General features: G+C 37.2%; 1 protein-coding gene across 2 annotated transcripts in view; it reads left to right on the forward strand.

Annotated features, from left to right (window-relative positions):
• The window catches only part of abcf1 (ATP-binding cassette, sub-family F (GCN20), member 1), a 546,353-nt gene that overhangs the window by 272,290 nt on the left and 256,033 nt on the right, over positions 1–18,030 (forward strand). For both annotated transcript variants that reach the window (XM_051920392.1, XM_051920395.1), the window contains exon 2: positions 16,085–16,164. The gene's annotated coding sequence lies outside the window, so the exon portion shown is untranslated. The remainder of the gene's footprint in view (positions 1–16,084; positions 16,165–18,030) is intronic.

The following is an 18,030-nucleotide window of genomic DNA, read 5'->3' on the forward strand; positions in this document are numbered from 1 at the left end:
GTTAACAGAACAACTAATCTTCCGACTTTCTCACTGAAACATTCTGCTCACTGAATGCTTATTTTCCAACAAAAGTCTTACTTCTTTTCCCCCAGCTTTACTCAGTCCTCTCGTGAGTCTTCTCTCCCTCGCTGGATTTGAAGCATATTGTTTGGGCTGCTACTGGTGTGCTGCTGATTTAGGTAAAGGAGATTCACAGGATGTTCTGCCACCTTGAAATGAATTAAGCTTAAGTTAATTTCAGAGATTATTACAAATTGCTCAACCAGTTTAATAGGTGTTCTGATTCCGGAGTGCTTGTTTGAACTTCTTGTTGTTCACAGCTGTTCCATTTTGGGTTTTCCAGGAGTGCTGCATATTTTTTGCACTTATTTTTATTATCAATATTATTTTAAGTTATTAATGAAGTAATTGTGCCATTTCTGTTGTTGTTTTATTTTTTTATGGGCGCCGCCACTATGAGTTGCTATTGTTATGATGCGGAGTTGGTTGCTACAGAGCACACATCTAGAAATACTGTAATTAACACAAATAAACACATTTTCATTGATTAAAAAAGAAGCATTGTTGTCAGCTATCATGAAGTACATATACCACTGTATGCTGATAATAAAACCAATGTCCTCAGAACATGTTAATTTTCAAAGGAAGCAGGCAGTCCTGTATCACAATATTGTATGTAGATGAGATACCAATCAAAGCAGTCTGATTTTCAAAACAGGTGACTCTTTTGCAGAGAGATAGATATCTACACCCTGTAGACAGCAAACACAATAACCTGTCACAGAATTAATCAGGAAAGTTGCCTTTTCACTTATCATACTGGTCTCAACAAAGGCTGCCTATTGCCCCTTTATCTATTGAATTTTTTATATTCATTTTTTACCTGATTTTTCTGCCTAAGAGAAAAAGAAAACCACCTATTGTACAAAAATGTTCTCATTCTGACAACTATATGCTGTGAAAAAATTATTCACAAATCTCAAATACTTTGTTACATGGTTGATCACTGTAACAAGCCAGCTAGAAAATCTACCATTATAAGCAAAGTGAACATGAGCAGCTTGCGCTTAAACATCATGGTTACCTTCCACATCATAACATAATACAAATGCAACCAGCACACAAATATTTATTATTCACATTTGTGCAATTAATTGAGATAATTACCATAGACCATACTTTATTTCCATAATAGTACAGAGTATCCTAGGTATGCTGCTTTCAACTGCTTTTTCTCTCTGTTCCTTATGACAAAAAAGGTGCACACTTGTGTTTGGAATGTTAGGCCTTAATGGAAGGAAAGGTCACTAGGGGAAATGAAGGTAAAGGGACAGGGAAACCATAACCACCACTTTGTACATGTCCCTGAGAATATCATTTTGAGGCCCATAAAATAACTTTGCTAAATATTACAATTTTAATTAATAAAAAAAATGTTAATGATTTTATTACCTACATGAACATATTTATAGGAACACTAACCCTAATTAATGCCTACTTGATCTCTCTCTATATCACTTACAATCTCAGATGTTATTTCTATGCTTTTTGCTGTTATCTATAGACCTATTGCACATTCTCAAACTACTTGCTGTTTTTGTGTAGAGCTTATTCAACTTAAGGTGACTTCTACATTTTGGTATTACATGTTATTTTTATGTGGTTCCCTTAGGACACCTTAGAGAGGCCTGAACAATAGTTCATGCCCAGGGCCCCCCAGCTCCTTATGTCTGCCCCGGTAATGAATTCCATGCCTTGTACACTCACCTTTTAAGCAAGCAGTTTTCATCAAGCTAGCCATTCACCTATGTTGCAGTCCACAATGACTTGCAAAACTCTGCTCATAGTAAAACCAAACTCTCTTGGAATCATGTCATATGCTTTCTTTAAGTCCACAAAGACACAATACAACTCATTTTGGCCTTCTCTGGACTTCTCCATCAACACCCTCAGAGTAAATATTGCATCTATAGTGCTCTTCATGGCATGAAACGATACTGCTGCTCACTAATAATTAACTCCCTTCTTAACCTAGCTTCCAGTAATTTTTCACATAACTTCATGCTGTGGCTCATCAATTCTGTCTCTCTGTAGTTACTGCAATTCTGCACATCCCCTTTATTCTTAAAAATAAGTAAAAGTACACTTCCTCTCCACTCCTCAGGCATCCTCCCACGTTCCAAAATTGCATTAACAATCTGTTTAAAAACTTCACTGCCATCTCTGCTAAACATCTCCATGCTTCCCTGGGTATGTCATCTGGACCAACAGCCTCTCCATTCTTAATTCTCTTCATAGCTGTCCTTATTTCCTCCTTGCTAATCTGTTGCATTGTATGATTCACTATCCCCCAACATCTAAATCTCTCTCTCTCTCTCTCTCTCTCTCTCTCTCTCTCTCTCTCTCTCTCTCTCTCTCTCTCTCTCTCTCTCTCTCTCTCTCATTCTGTTCATTTATCAGCCTCTCAAAGTTCTCCTTCCATTTGCTCAACATACTTCCCTTGCTTGTGAGTAAGTTTCCATCTTTATGCTTTATCACCCTAACTTGCTGCACATCTTTCCCAGCTCGGTCCCTCTGTCTAGCCAATCAGTACAGGTCCTTTTCTCTTTACTTGGTGCCCAAAGTCTCATACAACTCATCATACATATTTTCTTTAGCGTTTGACACCTCTCTCTTCACCTTATGCCTTATTTTCTTGTATTCCTGTCTGCTTTCTGCATCTCTCTGACTATCCCACTTCTTCTTTGAGAACCTCTTTCACTGTATACTCTCTTGTACTTCCCCATTCTACCATCAGGTTTCCTTATCCTTCTTCCTCTGTCCTGATAACACACCAAGCACACCTAGCTGTTACACTTTCTACTTTTGCTGTAATTGCCCAGTTATCTGGTAACTCTTCATTGCCACCCAGTGTCTGTCGTACCTCCTCCCTGAACTCACCCTAGCAGTCTCCCTTTTTCAACTTCCAACATTTAATCCTTGGCTCTGCCCTCACTCTTCTCCTCTTCTTGATATCCAACGTCACCCCTCATATCACTATCCTATGCTGCCTAACTATGCTATTCCCTGTCACCAATTTTCAACCTCCGATCTCTTTCTAACTGACCCTCCTGCATACGATATACTGTAATCTACCTGTGTGCATCTTCCTCCATTCTTGTACATGGCCCTGTATTCCTCCCTCTTCTTAAAATATGTATTCACCACAGCCATGTCCATCCTTTTCGCAAAATCCACTACCATCTGACCTTCTGCCTTCCTCTCCTTGACACCATACCTACCCATCACCTCCTTATCTCCTCTGTTCCCTTCACCAACATGTCCATTGAATCAACTCCAAATACCACTCTCTCTCCATTGGGTGCACTCCCCACCACTTCATCCAACTCATTCCAGAAATAATCTTTCTCATCCATTGTACCCCCAACTTGCAGGGCATAGGCACTAACAACATTCATCATCACATCTTCAATTTCCAGCTTCATAATCATCTCTCTGTCCGATACTCTTTTTACCTCCACGGTGCCTAGAGAGGAGTTATGGTACTGTATGAGGAAGATGGGAACGACAGAGAAGTATGTAAGAGTGGTACAGTATATGTACGAGGGAAGTGAGACAATGGTGAGGTCTGTGGTCGGACTGATGGCAGAGGTGGGATTACATCAGGGATCAGCTCTGAGCCCTTTCTCATTTGCAATGGTGTTGGACAGGTTGGAAGAAAAGATTAGACAGGAGTCCCCATGGACTATGATGTTTCTGGATGACATTGTAATCTGTAGTGAGAGTAGGAGTATGTCAAGGAGACCCTGGAGAGGTGGAGATATGCTCTAGGGAGAAGAGGTATGAAAGTCAGTAGGAGCAACACAGAATACATGTATGTGAATGAGAGGGAGGTCAAAGTAATAATAAGGATGTAGGGAGTAGAGTTGGTGAAGGTGGGTGAGTTCAGATACTTGAGATCAACAGTACAGAGTAAAAGAGTGTGTGGAAGAGATGTAAAAAAGAGAGTGCAGGCAGGATGGAGTGGGTGGAGAAGAGTGTCAGGAGTGATTTGTCAGTCAGATGAATATCAGCAAGAGTGAAAGGGAAGGTCTACAGGATGGTAGTGAGACCAGCTTTGCTATATGAACTGGCGACGGTGGCACTGACCAAAAATCAGGAGACAGAGCTGGAGGTGGCAGATTTAACAACAACAACAACAACAACATTTATTTATATAGCACATTTTCATACAAAAAGTAGCTCAAAGTGCTTTACATAATGAAGAAAAGAAGAATAAAAGAGAAATAAGAAATTAAAATAAGACAACCTTAGTTAACATAAAAAGGATGTTAAGATTTGCATTGGGTGTGATAAGGATGGACAGGATTAGGAAAGAGTACATTAGAAGGTCAGCTCAGGTTAGATGCTTTGGAAACAAAGCCAGAGAGGCAAGACTGTGTTGGTTTGGACAGGTGCAGAGGAGAGATGATGGGTATATTAGGAGAAGGGTATTAAGGATGGAGCTGACAGGTAAGAGGAAAAGAGGAGGGCCTAAGAGGAGGTTTATGGATGTGGTGAGAGAGGACATGGTGGGTGTAACGGAGAAAGATGCAGATGACATGAAGACATGGAAAAAGATGATCTGCTGTGGTGACCCCTAACAGAAGCAGCCAAACGAAGAAGATGAAGAAGAAGAAGAAAACCAAACTAAATTAAACAAGCTGCACTACACATCTTCACAATGTCACAATTAAAATAATTTTAAAAAAATTTCTGTTGTGAGCTCCCTCATTACTAATATAAACCCTTTGCTTCATCTTTTCCCTGTGCCACTTCTCCATCCTTACTCTCTCTTCTCTTTCTCTGTTCCTTCTCTTTTGCCCTTCCCATATTTCCTGTTGCTGCAAAGAAAGTACAGTACTTTATTGGGTAGCTGACCTTTTACTTCTGATTATTGGCATAAAAACGTATCAATTAAATTTCGAAAGCAGTTGTAACGAAACTGACCAACCAAAATGAATTAAATGGTCATTAGTGAAAAAGAGACACTTAAAAAACAAAATCAGAAGTCAAAATCCACACACCAAGGAAGAGAGCTGAACAACAGTAGCAAAACTAAAGCCTCAGTGAGAGATTTAAATCAGTAAGAGATTAAAAGTGAGAGATTTAACTGCTCACATAAACAGTTCTTCCACTATATGAAGATACACAAATTGTAAATACTGTATGTCAATGCCCAGTTTCATTTCTGGCAATTACAGGGACAGTACTGAAATGTAGTTCTACAAAAAAATCATGCAATGTACACACTAACATCAGCACTTGCAAAGTTAAATCCTCTGAGCTCTCTGAAAAAATCTTTAATCAAAATCCATCCATCCATCCATTTTCCAACCCGCTGAATCCGAACACAGGGTCACGGGGGTCTGCTGGAGCCAATCCCAGCCAACACAGGGCACAAGGCAGGGAACCAATCCTGGGCAGGGTGCCAACCCACCGCAAGACACACACAAACACACCCACACACCAAGCACACACTAGGGCCAATTTAGAATTGCCAATCCACCTAACCTGCATGTCTTTGGACTGTGGGAGGAAACCGGAGTGCCCGGAGGAAACCCACGCAGACACAGGGAGAACATGCAAACTCCACGCAGGGAGAACCTGGGAATCGAACCCAGGTCCCCAGGTGTCCCAACTGCGAGGCAGCAGCGCTACCCACTGTGCCACCGTGCCGCCCTGAATCAAAATCTCACAATCATATTCTAACATAAGTGCAATAATATTTAACAAGTGCAGAGTCATTCATAATTTGTGATTGACAGGTGCTTAAACTGTTTGTTGTTCTCATCTCTCAAAGGTCAGGATCTTTTCAATGACCTTTATATTAAATCCATCCTTAAAATACAAAATCATAGACCTTCATCTTCATATAATCTGTGTTTACCCTACATAATACAAAAATGAACTACTACTTTTGCTTATAGTGGTTAATATATCTGAAGAAAAATGCTTCTTTCTAATGGTACACATATATTTTACATGCCCTCTTTTAGAATAGAAGTAATGCAGATACAGTTAGGTCCATAAATATTTGGACAGAGACAACTTTTTTCTAATTTTGGTTCTGTACATTACCGCAATGAATTTTAAATGAAACAACTCAGATGCAGTTGAAGTGCAGACTTTCAGCTTTAATTCAGTGGGGTGAACAAAACGATTGCATAAAAACGTGAGGCAACTAAAGCATTTTTTTAACACAATCCTTTTATTTCAGGGGGCTCAAAAGTAATTGGACAATTGACTCAAAGGCTATTTCATGGGCAGGTGTGGGCAAGTCCGTAGTTATGTCATTATCAATTAAGCAGATAAAAAGCCTGGAGTTGATTTGACGTGTGGTGCTTGCATGTGGAAGATTTTGCTGTGAACAGACAACATACGGTCAAAGGAGCTCTCCATACAGGTGAAAGAAGCCATCCTTAAGCTGCGAAAGCAGAAAATAACCCATCCGAGAAATTGCTACAATATTAAGAGTGGCAAAATCTACAGTTTGGTACATCCTGAGAAAGAAAGCAAGCACTGGTGAACTCAGCAACGCAAAAAGACCTGGACATCCACGGAAGACAACAGTGGTGAATGATTGCAGAATCATTTCCATGGTGAAGAGAAACCCCTTCACAACAGCCAACCAAGTGAACAACACTCTCCGGGGGGTAGGCGTATCGATATCCAAGTCTACCATAAAGAGAAGACTGAATGAAAGTAAATACAGAGGGTGCACTGCAAGGTGCAAGCCACTCATAAGCCTCAAGAATAGAAAGGCTAGATTGGACTTTGCTAAAGAACATCTAAAAAAGCCAGCACAGTTCTGGAAAAACATTCTTTGGACAGATGAAACCAAGATCAACGTCTACCAGAATGATGGCAAGAAAAAAGTATGGAGAAGGCGTGGAACAGCTCATTATCCAAAGCATACCACATCATCTGTAAAACATGGTGGAGGCAGTGTGATGGCTTGGGCGTGCATGGCTGCCAGTGGCACTGGGACACTAGTGTTTATTGATGATGTGACACAGGACAGAAGCAGCTGAATGAATTCTGAGGTGTTCAGAGATATACTGTCTGCTCAAAACCAGCTAAATGCAGTCAAATTGATTGGGCGGCATTTCATGATACAGATGGACAATGACCCAAAACATACAGCCAAAGCAACCCAGGAGTTTATTAAAGCAAAGAAGTGGAAAATTCTTGAATGGCCAAGTCAGTCACCTGGGGCCTCATGTATAACGCCATGTGTAGAACTCACACTATAACATGGCGTAAGCACAAAAGCGGGATTGTGCATACGCACAGAAAAATCCAGATGTAGGAATCTGTGTGCATGCATACTTTCACGTTCTTCCACTACATAAATCCCGATCAGCGTGAAAAGTAACGCACGTTCACGTGCCTTCTGTCCCGCCCCAACTCCTCCCAGAATTACGCCTCTTTGAATATGCAAATCAATATAAATAGCCTTCTGTGAAAAGACAATGGGAAAAGCACAGGGGAAAATATAAGAATTTCAGTGAATACCAAGTGGAGGCAAAGGAAAAACGTACTATTTGTTGGTTTAAACAGTGGTATAATCAACAAAAGAAAGTTGATCGAGTGACAGAGTGTCGGAGAAACTCGAAAGATCAAGTTCACAAAGTCGCACAGTGCCCGAAATAAAAAGGCAAGTCGTAGCCCACCGTCTGAGTGTCATATGAAAGCTTATTAGGGTACAGACAAAAAAAAAATAGGCACACAGTGGGAAAAAAGCACGAAATGTCAACTTTAATCTCGAAATTTCCACTTTAATCACGTAGTTTATTTTGCCATTAAAGTAGAGCATCATAAACTTCATCTTAAAATCGTTTATTTTACTAGTTTCTCAAGTAGCACGTTAAATGCTTTGTTCTGTGTTTGATCTTCTATGTGCTCTATGTGTGTCAATCACTACGTGCTTCCGTTCTTTCTCTTTCTCCGACAGGACACAGAATCCATTACATTCGTGATATTACAGCTTTCTGAATAATTAAAATACTGAGATGTATACGTGATATCATTTTCATGATGATAGGAATGAAAGCATGTTATTAAACATGGGAACACGGTGGCACAGTGATTGTTCATATCTCACGCAAGAGGCTTGCTGCGCCATGTGCGACCTTTGATGAAATAATTTATTACAGAAGTACTGTCTCTTTCAAACGTACTAACCTCCAATTCCTGTCCTTACTTTTCTTTCTCCAAATACCCAATCGCCACACAATCAGCTCTGTAATAGATGTTAAGCCATCTGTAAGCTTAGAACGCCGATTCTTCAAAACTTTTAAGGAACATTGAAATATCTTTGTAGTACATGTTTAATTATGCTATCCGTCTATCCTTCCAGTGTCGCGTCAGCACCAGCAATAACACAGCGCAAGGCAGGAGCTATCCGTGAACTAGCTAGCGCTGCGGCACTCGGTCCTCACGATTAATTATTAACAATACAGATTATTTAAATGAAGTTAAAGTTTTATCTGTATACTATAAGCAACATATTTTGCTGCATTTCATCTTAAAAATGATATTGTCATCATACGCGCTTTATAAAGTGGCGCAGGTTGTGCAATATTATAACTGTAGTGCAAGTTTACAGTAAGGTGATTGTACTTATAAGTACAAACAGTTCTACAAGGTGAGCACTTGATGGACTGATTGAGTGTGTTTATAGTTCTTGGGATGAAACTGTTTCTGAAATGCGAGGTCCGTACAGGAAAGGCTTTGACGCTTTTTGCCGTGGTTGAGGTAGTGTGTACTTGAAACTGTATACCGATAATTCTCTTTCCAATCAGCTGCTGCTGTGATTCCCCACTCAGATACAGTGAATACACCGAGTGGTGCAGTGAGAATAATATGGAAAAAGATGATCCGCAGTGGCAACCCCTAACGGGAGCAGCTGAAAGAAGAAGAAGATGCAGTGAGCGTAACAACGCTAAAGCAGTTATGGTATTTGGAATACTATGGCTATTCCCTGGACCATTATATTGCTGCAGGTTAATTACAATCAGATGCATTATACTAATAAACAATATGCAGTTAATTTCAGTGTATTTATAAAGCCGCGTCAGGAACGTGGGTCTAAGAAAGAAAGTCACACAGGAACAGTAGCACTGCTTTGACGCTGGGTGCCGCCAGTCTGCAAAAACAGAGCGGAGAAATTGCGTACGCCAAGGTATGAGGTACTGTGGAAATGTGCGTGGCTTTACACCAAGTTTAGGTTTTATACATCGCAATTTGAGCGTGGAAACGTTTGTACGCAACATTTCTGTGTGTACGCACTGTTTATACATGAGGCCCCTGATCTTAACCTAATTGAGCATGCATTTCACTTGTTGAAGACTAAACTTCAGACAGAAAGGCCCACAAACAAACAGCAACTGAAAGCCACTGCAGTAAAGGCCTGGCAGAGCATTAAAAAGGAGGAAACCCAGCATCTGGTGATGTCCATGAGTTCAAGACTTCAGGCTGTCATTGCCAGCAAAGGGTTTTCAACCAAGTATTAGAAATGAACATTTTATTTCCAGTTATTTAATTTGTCCAATTACTTTTGAGCCCCTGAAATGAAAGGATTGTGTTAAAAAATGCTTTAGTTGCCTCACATTTTAATGTAATCGTTTTGTTCACCCCACTGAATTAAAACTGAAAGTCTGCACTTTAACTGCATCTGAGTTGTTTCATTTAAAATTCATTGTGGTAATGTACAGAACCAAAATTAGAAAAAAGTTGTCTCTGTCCAAATATTTATGGACCTAACTATACTGTACATTTTGACCAGTATCAATTTGTATAATAGCTTTCCATTTTTAAATTATGTTTTCTAACTTAAAAGGAATCACTCCAGTCCCATTGTAATATTTCTTTACTGTTTTTGTTTTCATAAAGTGTTGTAACAACATTTGTTAGGATTTTGAGGTGTTTGAGAGAGTTTTTGCTTAGCGTTTTTGTTAATTAATTTCTTATTGTCCTTGGTCCTTTTCTATTATGATAGTTTTTGCTTGCAGTTTTGTATGCTGATGATGTCTGTGGCAACACAGGGGTCTTGACATTGCTATGCCACAGGCAGCATGCCTTATTTATCCTGATGCATAACATCAAAGGCACCATTTATATGTATGCCAATAGATAGCATAGAATAATACAGGATTTTGTATTTAATAGAAAAATAAAAGAAGAATAGCCAGAACACAGAACAACAGAAAAACAAAATCATTTGTTTTCATTTTTTTTTCTTTTTAGGGAAAGATTGGAAGGAATTAAAGATGAGTCTTTACTGACTAGGGGAGATTCTTCTTGGGATGTAGCATAGAACATTTTGTGACCAACTTAATCCAAATCAGGGTTGTAGGGAGCCTATCCTCACTGTGTAGAATGGAAGTGTAAAACATGTAATACTCACTTATCCAGACTTGCTCATGTAGGGTGATCTATTTGAGATGTATGAAGAAAACTAGGGTATTCAGAGGAAAACCCATGCAGAGTTTGAAAACTTCACACAAACAGTTCCCAGGTTGTAATCTGAACCAAGGACACCGGAGCTGTGAGAAAACAATGCTACAGTACACATATAAACACACACACACACACACACATTGATATATTTATTTTATTATGTACATTAATAATCCTTTGGACGTTATATTGTGTATTCTTCGGCTGTATAACCACAATACACATTTATTATTATTATTTTTTTTTTTAATTCTGTTTTCTATGCAGTACAACACTACAGAACTGTGCACTCTCTAAAAGGGTGAGTCTCTGCCAGTTTATCTTTTCATTACTTTAAGTCCATCAAGTCCTAGCTGTTTCCTGGCTTGCCAAGTATTAAGCTGCTGGACATTCTCATAGAATTATAGAATTACTTAATTCCTTTCAAGCTAAGAGAAAAAAGAAATCCAATTTGTGTCCTGTTTAAAGAGCCTTGTTTAAATGCTGTTAGTTGTGTAAATGCTATATTGTTATCTTGAACAGAGACTGCATTATGTAACTTAGCAAACTGTTGAAGCAAGATTTCCCAAGTTGCTGAGGGTTGAATTCTGTCTAACTACAGAGCCAATCAATTATCCTTTTTTTAATTTGTCTTTCATTTATAAAATAAAAAATAGCAGATTAAATGTGTACATTAGTTTATATAAGAAAAGATGCTGTAAATGTATTTCACTGGAATGTCTCAATAGTGAGACTTCCTCATATATAACATTCCTTCCCAGATGCTGGGGTGTCTTATTTGAAACCAAGTCTTCCTAATTACAATATTCAAGAGGCTGTTGTCAGAATGAGAGTCAGAGTCAGTCTTAATTTCTTTAACAACATTTATGAACAAGGAAATTGTTTTGAGGTGTTTGGTTTAAATACAGTTGTATTAACATTTCACAATAAATTACATTCAATATAAATATAATGCCAAACAAGTTCAAGCAATGTTAATAATTAGATCCAAAAAAAAAAACACTGTTCAGCCAAGAGAAAAAAATAGTCCAGTGGCTCCGAAGTGCAATGAATTAATTAAAAATTAGAAATTAGAAAATTACAATTACAATTACAATAAAAAAACAGTGTCAGTTGAGTTATTTATTATTAATATTATTATTATTATTATTATTTGCACTATTTCATATTTATGTGCATTACATGAGGGAACTGTAATACTATTCTGTAGGAGAGATTGTTCAGAAATGTAAGAGTTCTGTTAAGAAAGCTGTTTAGGTTCTTTGTGGTTTTGGGTCTGGGGTCCATTAGTATTTCCTATATTAGCGTTCCTAAATAAAATGGTGACAAGGGTAGACAAGATCAGGAGCATTTTTTATTTTCTTTTTTCTGGTTGCTTTTTTACTCAATTTGTGAAAGCATGAAAGACATCACCAATGACCTTTTCTGCAAAGGAGATGACATGTTCCAGTTTACTCCAAGTGTCAAAGATGTAACACTCAGACAGACACTGTCTGTCAAGCAGACCGTGATTTAGGATGTGAGGATGTCCTTGATTGTAGCTGTAGCTCTGTAAAACTGGACGGGTATTAACTGAGTAACATGAAGTTTTATGGCTGGTGAAGGCAGTTTGCACTTTGCTTTTTTTGGTTAAATACTTTTCAGTGCCTTCTTGGTTAAGGTAATTATATAATCGTCCCATGCTGAAAGAACAGAAGAATGCTTTTATATGAAAATAAGTTGAATTTATATGAAATATGTTGAACTCAGGATGGATTTTAGGACACCATGATACTAGATTGTTTAACCAATTCCTATATACTTCCTCCTTACCATCAGTAATAGGCCAAATAAAGCTAACAAGAGAATCCAGATTTTACATAGGCAGCAGAAGCGTAATGAGAGTGGTGAGGCTGTGTGTTTCAACATATGAACTGTATTATGGTTGAGATTATTTGAAAAATAATTTGAACAGCAGCAAAGATAAACTAATGTTTTTCTTTTGTGGGTTTCACATCTCACTCTGCTTATTTAAGATATTGGTGCACAGCTGATAGCATTCTAGCTTTAGATCTAATTTCTAAAAACATTTGTTAGAGTAGTTGGGAAATTTTTAAACTAGTTAGTCAGAACTTCTGGTTTTGGACAATGACTTTGTTTTTAGGGCGGCACGGTGGCGTAGTGGGTAGCGCTGCTGCCTCGCAGTTGGGAGATCTGGGGACCTGGGTTCGCTTCCCGGGTCCTCCCTGCGTGGAGTTTGCATGTTCTCCCCGTGTCTGCGTGGGTTTCCTCCGGGCGCTCCGGTTTCCTCCCACAGTCCAAAGACATGCAGGTTAGGTGGATTGGCGATTCTAAATTGGCCCTAGTGTGTGCTTGGTGTGTGGGTGTGTGTGTCCTGCGGTGGGTTGGCACCCTGCCCAGGGTTGGTTCCCTGCCTTGTGCCCTGTGTTGGCTGGGATTGGCTCCAGCAGACCCCCGTGACCCTGTGTTCGGATTCAGCGGGTTGGAAAATGGATGGATGGATGGATGGACTTTGTTTTTATGATATTGTTCTGATTGGTTTTGGTAAGCTTTCTAGTTTCTCTGACCTATGCTTGTCTTCTGCTTTCCTATCCTGCTCTGTTCTGGTTCACTCCTTGTATCCTTCCATTCTGGACATTCTCTGTTTTGCCAGGAGTCTTTTATTACAAGGAATATGCAGTTGTAAATGTACATGAATTACTTTTGTTTTTTTATGCTTGTTAATTAACTTTATGATGGTGATCAGTGTGCTGCCATTTTGTTTTCGGTTTCTTGTTTAATCACTAATATTTTGTCACAGATATGCAGGCACTACCATGTTATTTTTATGAAAATGCCCCTTAGTTTTGGAATTCTGTAGATAAAGAAAAATCTATAAATGTATTAGATCAGAGAGGGCTAAAATCTTGGAAGATATTATTAGGATTTTACTTGTTTTTTGTACTTCATTTCTTTACTTTTTGTGAATTGGGATTTAATGATTAATTTAAATACATCCTCAAGGTATTCTGGTCCTTTGCTAGTCCCCAGATCATGTATTTTTTTAAACCTTTTTTTTGGCTTGGTCAATTCTTGACTTTCTTAGCTCTTCCACTTACCCTTAGGCATGTTGTGACATAAAACATATTTCCTATAGCTATTCCCTTAATACATTAGTGTTCCCAAAATTCATAACAAAGTTCAAATACATGTTTAATGTGAGCAGCCATCTTACTGTATAGCATGGTTATTCTGTTGTCATTGAATGATATGACAAGTGAATCACATATTCAACTACACAGAATCATAACAACTAGACACACAAAATGGCATCTAGGAAATCTAGGAACATAAAATGTTGATGACCATGACAAAACAAACAAACAAAATGGTGATACAATGATATTTCTGAAATAATGATACTATTAAAAATAAAAACAATACATAATATTGTTAAGAAATTAAACAAAATCAAGTCAAATTCATTGGGACAAATTCCTAACAAGATGGTCTCATTGTACATTTGGCAGTGTAGGCTATAAGGTCACTAAAATTCTTTTGTTTATCAAAGCTGCAGTAAAACATATTCAGCTCAGTTAAGAACGAAGGACCAAAGGTTGCATGTGGAATAGTTTGTAATTCTTTGCAGGGCCCTCCAGAAAGTAGATGAGTCATAGTCTCGAAACTGTTTTTTCTCCTGTCTGTTCTTGCATTGTGGTTTTGAATTTCTTTTTGATTTGTTAAGTTTTGACTTTGTCTTCTTGTAGCTCTCATGATCATACCCCTTGTAGGACTCTTTCTTAGTTCAACAAAGACAACTCATCTCTTTGGTGAGCCTGACCTTGGTATATTTCCACAATATTTTCACGGGGAATTCAGATTTTTTTAACAATGAATATGGTAAATGATAAAAAAGCTGATGTAACATGTGACACATATTACCATCAATGTCATCAATACATGCATTTTCCCATCAATGTTATTACTGAATACAACTTTGGAAAAACATCCCAGTTGGTAGTGATAGCTTTATATTTATTTAAATTACCTATTATCAAACGTGATTTTATATATATATATATATATATATATATATATATATATATATATATATATATATATATATATATATATATATATATATATATATATTCTGGAAGCCTGAAATAATATCCACCTAGCCCTCTACAGAACAAAACAATTACAAATGCTAATATAACAATTACTACTACCGATACAAGTATTTCTCTAAAACTCTGATGAATTTAAAATACGTTGGGTGGATTTTCAATTATTATTCATTTGCATAGCCGCTGGTTCATCGCAACCACAAAATATGAGTTATGGTTAAACTGATTTTATCTGAAAAAATATAGGTACCAACAAAAATGACAAGAAAACAACAAATCAAAATATTAAAAACTGTAAATCATTAGAACATTAAAAAGCCTGAATTAGCATAAACCGCCCTAATTCGAGATGTTCATAAGAAATCTAATGATTTGCTTTATGAGGTAAAAATACCTAATAAGCAAGAATTGCTAATTTGCGTCAGATATTTGAAATAGTCAAATGTGTGCTTGAATGTAAATGTTTAAACTCTGAATATTGTCGATTATAATATAAATGTGTCTTTTTTATCCTCTGAAAGAAGGGCCATAGAGGGCTATGTCCATAGTAAAAGATAAAAATCAAAAAACAATATCATACTCATAATCACTGACTTTTAAATAATCTAAAACAAAGCCCAACATGCTTATGCTTGAAATTTGTCATTTTAAACCTTCTGTCTGAGGCACTTAGACGGCTAGGACTACCGGAAAAGAATCACCAATATTATCATTCGTCATCAGCAACCTCAAAGCAGAATAAAATGACAGTATACGCGTTTATATTACCGATTCACAGTTTTTCGCAGCTTTGTGAAAATGGGTAATTTTTACCCCCGGTATCTCATTAGTTGGTGGGAGGTCGGTTGATGTGCCATGCACAAGGTCAAGTCCTTCTCATCATTTTTGCTGAACCTATTGGTTTACACTTTGCCGTATGGCTGTAATTTAATGCAAAAATATTGTGACAAACAGACACACTAGATTTATCAAGAAAAACATTTTTTCTTTACTCTTTTCGTAATACTGGTGGTGTTGTACTTTAGGACTGGGCAGATCGATACTAAAAACTGGTTCAAAAATTGCCCAAAAAAGAGGGGTTTTCGGGTCTAGAGGACAAAAAATATGAACCAAACACACAATGGGAATGTAATAAAATATACCGAATAACTAACAATGCGCTTCTAAACTTTCATCCAGAAACTGATATTCTGAACCTGCGGTAACGTATGGTGCTCAACAAATTGATGCCTCTCGGTTATTTTCACCGAAAAGAATAACGGTAGGAGCTCAGTGTTTCCCTCCACCTGCAGGTGGCATTATCGTTCAGAATGTTTCGTTATTGAAGCCCCACTCTAGCCAGAGTGTGCACTCTACCGTCTGTAGCCGGCCTTGGTTGCACGTGAAACTTAGAAAAGCTGCTGTTGTAGAACTTTTACAATTAAAAAATCAGCCCTCTTTGTTTTGTATTATCTTTTTTAAGGTTTAAGATTTGATATTTTTGAAAAAGAAGACATGCCCAAGAAGGTTAAAAACGAGGACTGGGAAGACGGTGAGAGTAAACCGCAAGGTAAGTAGCATTAAGTATTGAATTTGTTGTATTATAAAATGAATATCATATAGACACATCATAAACGCATAACATGCAGAGCTATCAGTTTCACGTTCGTTATAGCGTATGCCACTTTTCTAACGATTGTAGATGTAGATGTTTCAATGACAATGTGTGACACAGCATTTTATTAACTTGTGCAACCGGCGAAATAAATTGGTAACTGTTTGACCTTATGCTTTGTTATTAATAGCGTTTAAACTCTGATCTTAACATTCCGCTAAAATGCAAAAGTACAAGAATTTAAAAGTGTTTCAGTTGTTTTGGTCGTTACATTCGCACTGTCATTCAGAAAAGTGTACCGTTATGTTGGAAGTGAAGTTAATTTAGCCCGGAAAAGATGGCACATATGTCAACATGTTTTTGAAAATCTGTCAATATGTCGACGTGCATGCAATAAAAACAAAATTTGTCCACTTTATATTTTTCATGATTTCCAAGTTAGATACTTTGGGCTTCAAATAGGTCTTTGTTTAAGTTCGATTATTGTTCCAAAGTAGTTCGTATGTAAAAATAAAGATAGTCAGCATAACTATTAAATCTACACTTAAAGCTTTTTATCCAGTTACTTTCAGGTAGACCTGCAGATTTCTATTTAGAATGTCAATAAGGATTAAGCAAATACTATAATTTTGTATTAGTGTGTCAGCCCAATAAAAAAGTATTTCAGGCAACAGAAGTGAAGGACTTGGCGGTAGAGTCAAATTTAAAATGATAATTTTGAACATGTCATCACTACAGTTTAAACTCGCCATTTTATGCGGTCTGTTTGTCGAATAAAGTTAAATTTTAAAGTAACTAACAACCAAACCTTATTAAGATTATTTGCCATACTGTGTTCGTTCAGAACCTCATAAACCTACTTTTTCTAAAAAGCAAACTATGAAATAAATATGCTTTACATTTAAATTTAAAATACTGTAGTCGTTTTAAGCATCAGAATTAAGCTATTTTAAGGTAACTTCGTACACGATTAAGGATTTTTAGAAGAGTACACAAATTAAGACCAAAATCATTGTTTGTTTTAAAATTGTGAATTCCTTTGAGTGGCATGTACTGTTTGAGACCTTTAAGTCTCAAATTTATTGTATATTTGGAAGTGCTATGTTACTAGTCATATTATGGCATTAACACATAAACATTGAAAATTCTTCAAAGTCCATTAGGAAGTGTTTGTGCATGAAAAGAGTATAGATGATGTATTCGTGTTTAAGATTTGATTTTAGGCAGCATAACCAAGTTAACAGATTGCATTTTAATTAGTTGACTTCATTTTAACTTTAGACTGTAATCTTCAAAGAGATATGTTCATATCTGTACTTGTTAGAGGCACATAGCAAGAAATCGCTCAGAACAGTGCACTAATTCATTGCAGAACCTACTCATCATTTAAAGTCTAGTATTCTTTTTTTGTGATCAATTTTTTTATTAAGAGAATCGAAAGGAAATCAACATGCCAAAACAAGAAACAATCAAAACATAAAATAAACCCAAATGGTTTCTACTTATGGATGAAAATTTGATATTTTTGAAAGTGCTATCCCAACAGAGAGGAGAGAATAGTTGAGTTTCCAATACTGCTCAGACTTAAGTGTAGAGGTTTATAGAAGCCTTACATAAAATTCCGTAACACTGAATAGAAAACTGAGAGAATCATTAATAGTGTTGTCAGTAGCGGAAAGGGACTGAATATGATAGAGAAATACGTTTTTTTTCATCAGAATGTATCATGTGAGAGTAAATATTGCATGCGTTTTTTGCACATTTTGTTTTACGCATCTATGTAGCAATGCTAATGTCTGTTGGAATCTACAGGAAATAAAT

This window comes from Erpetoichthys calabaricus, chromosome 1 (assembly GCF_900747795.2).
Source record: "Erpetoichthys calabaricus chromosome 1, fErpCal1.3, whole genome shotgun sequence".
Classification (NCBI taxonomy): domain Eukaryota; kingdom Metazoa; phylum Chordata; class Cladistia; order Polypteriformes; family Polypteridae; genus Erpetoichthys; species Erpetoichthys calabaricus.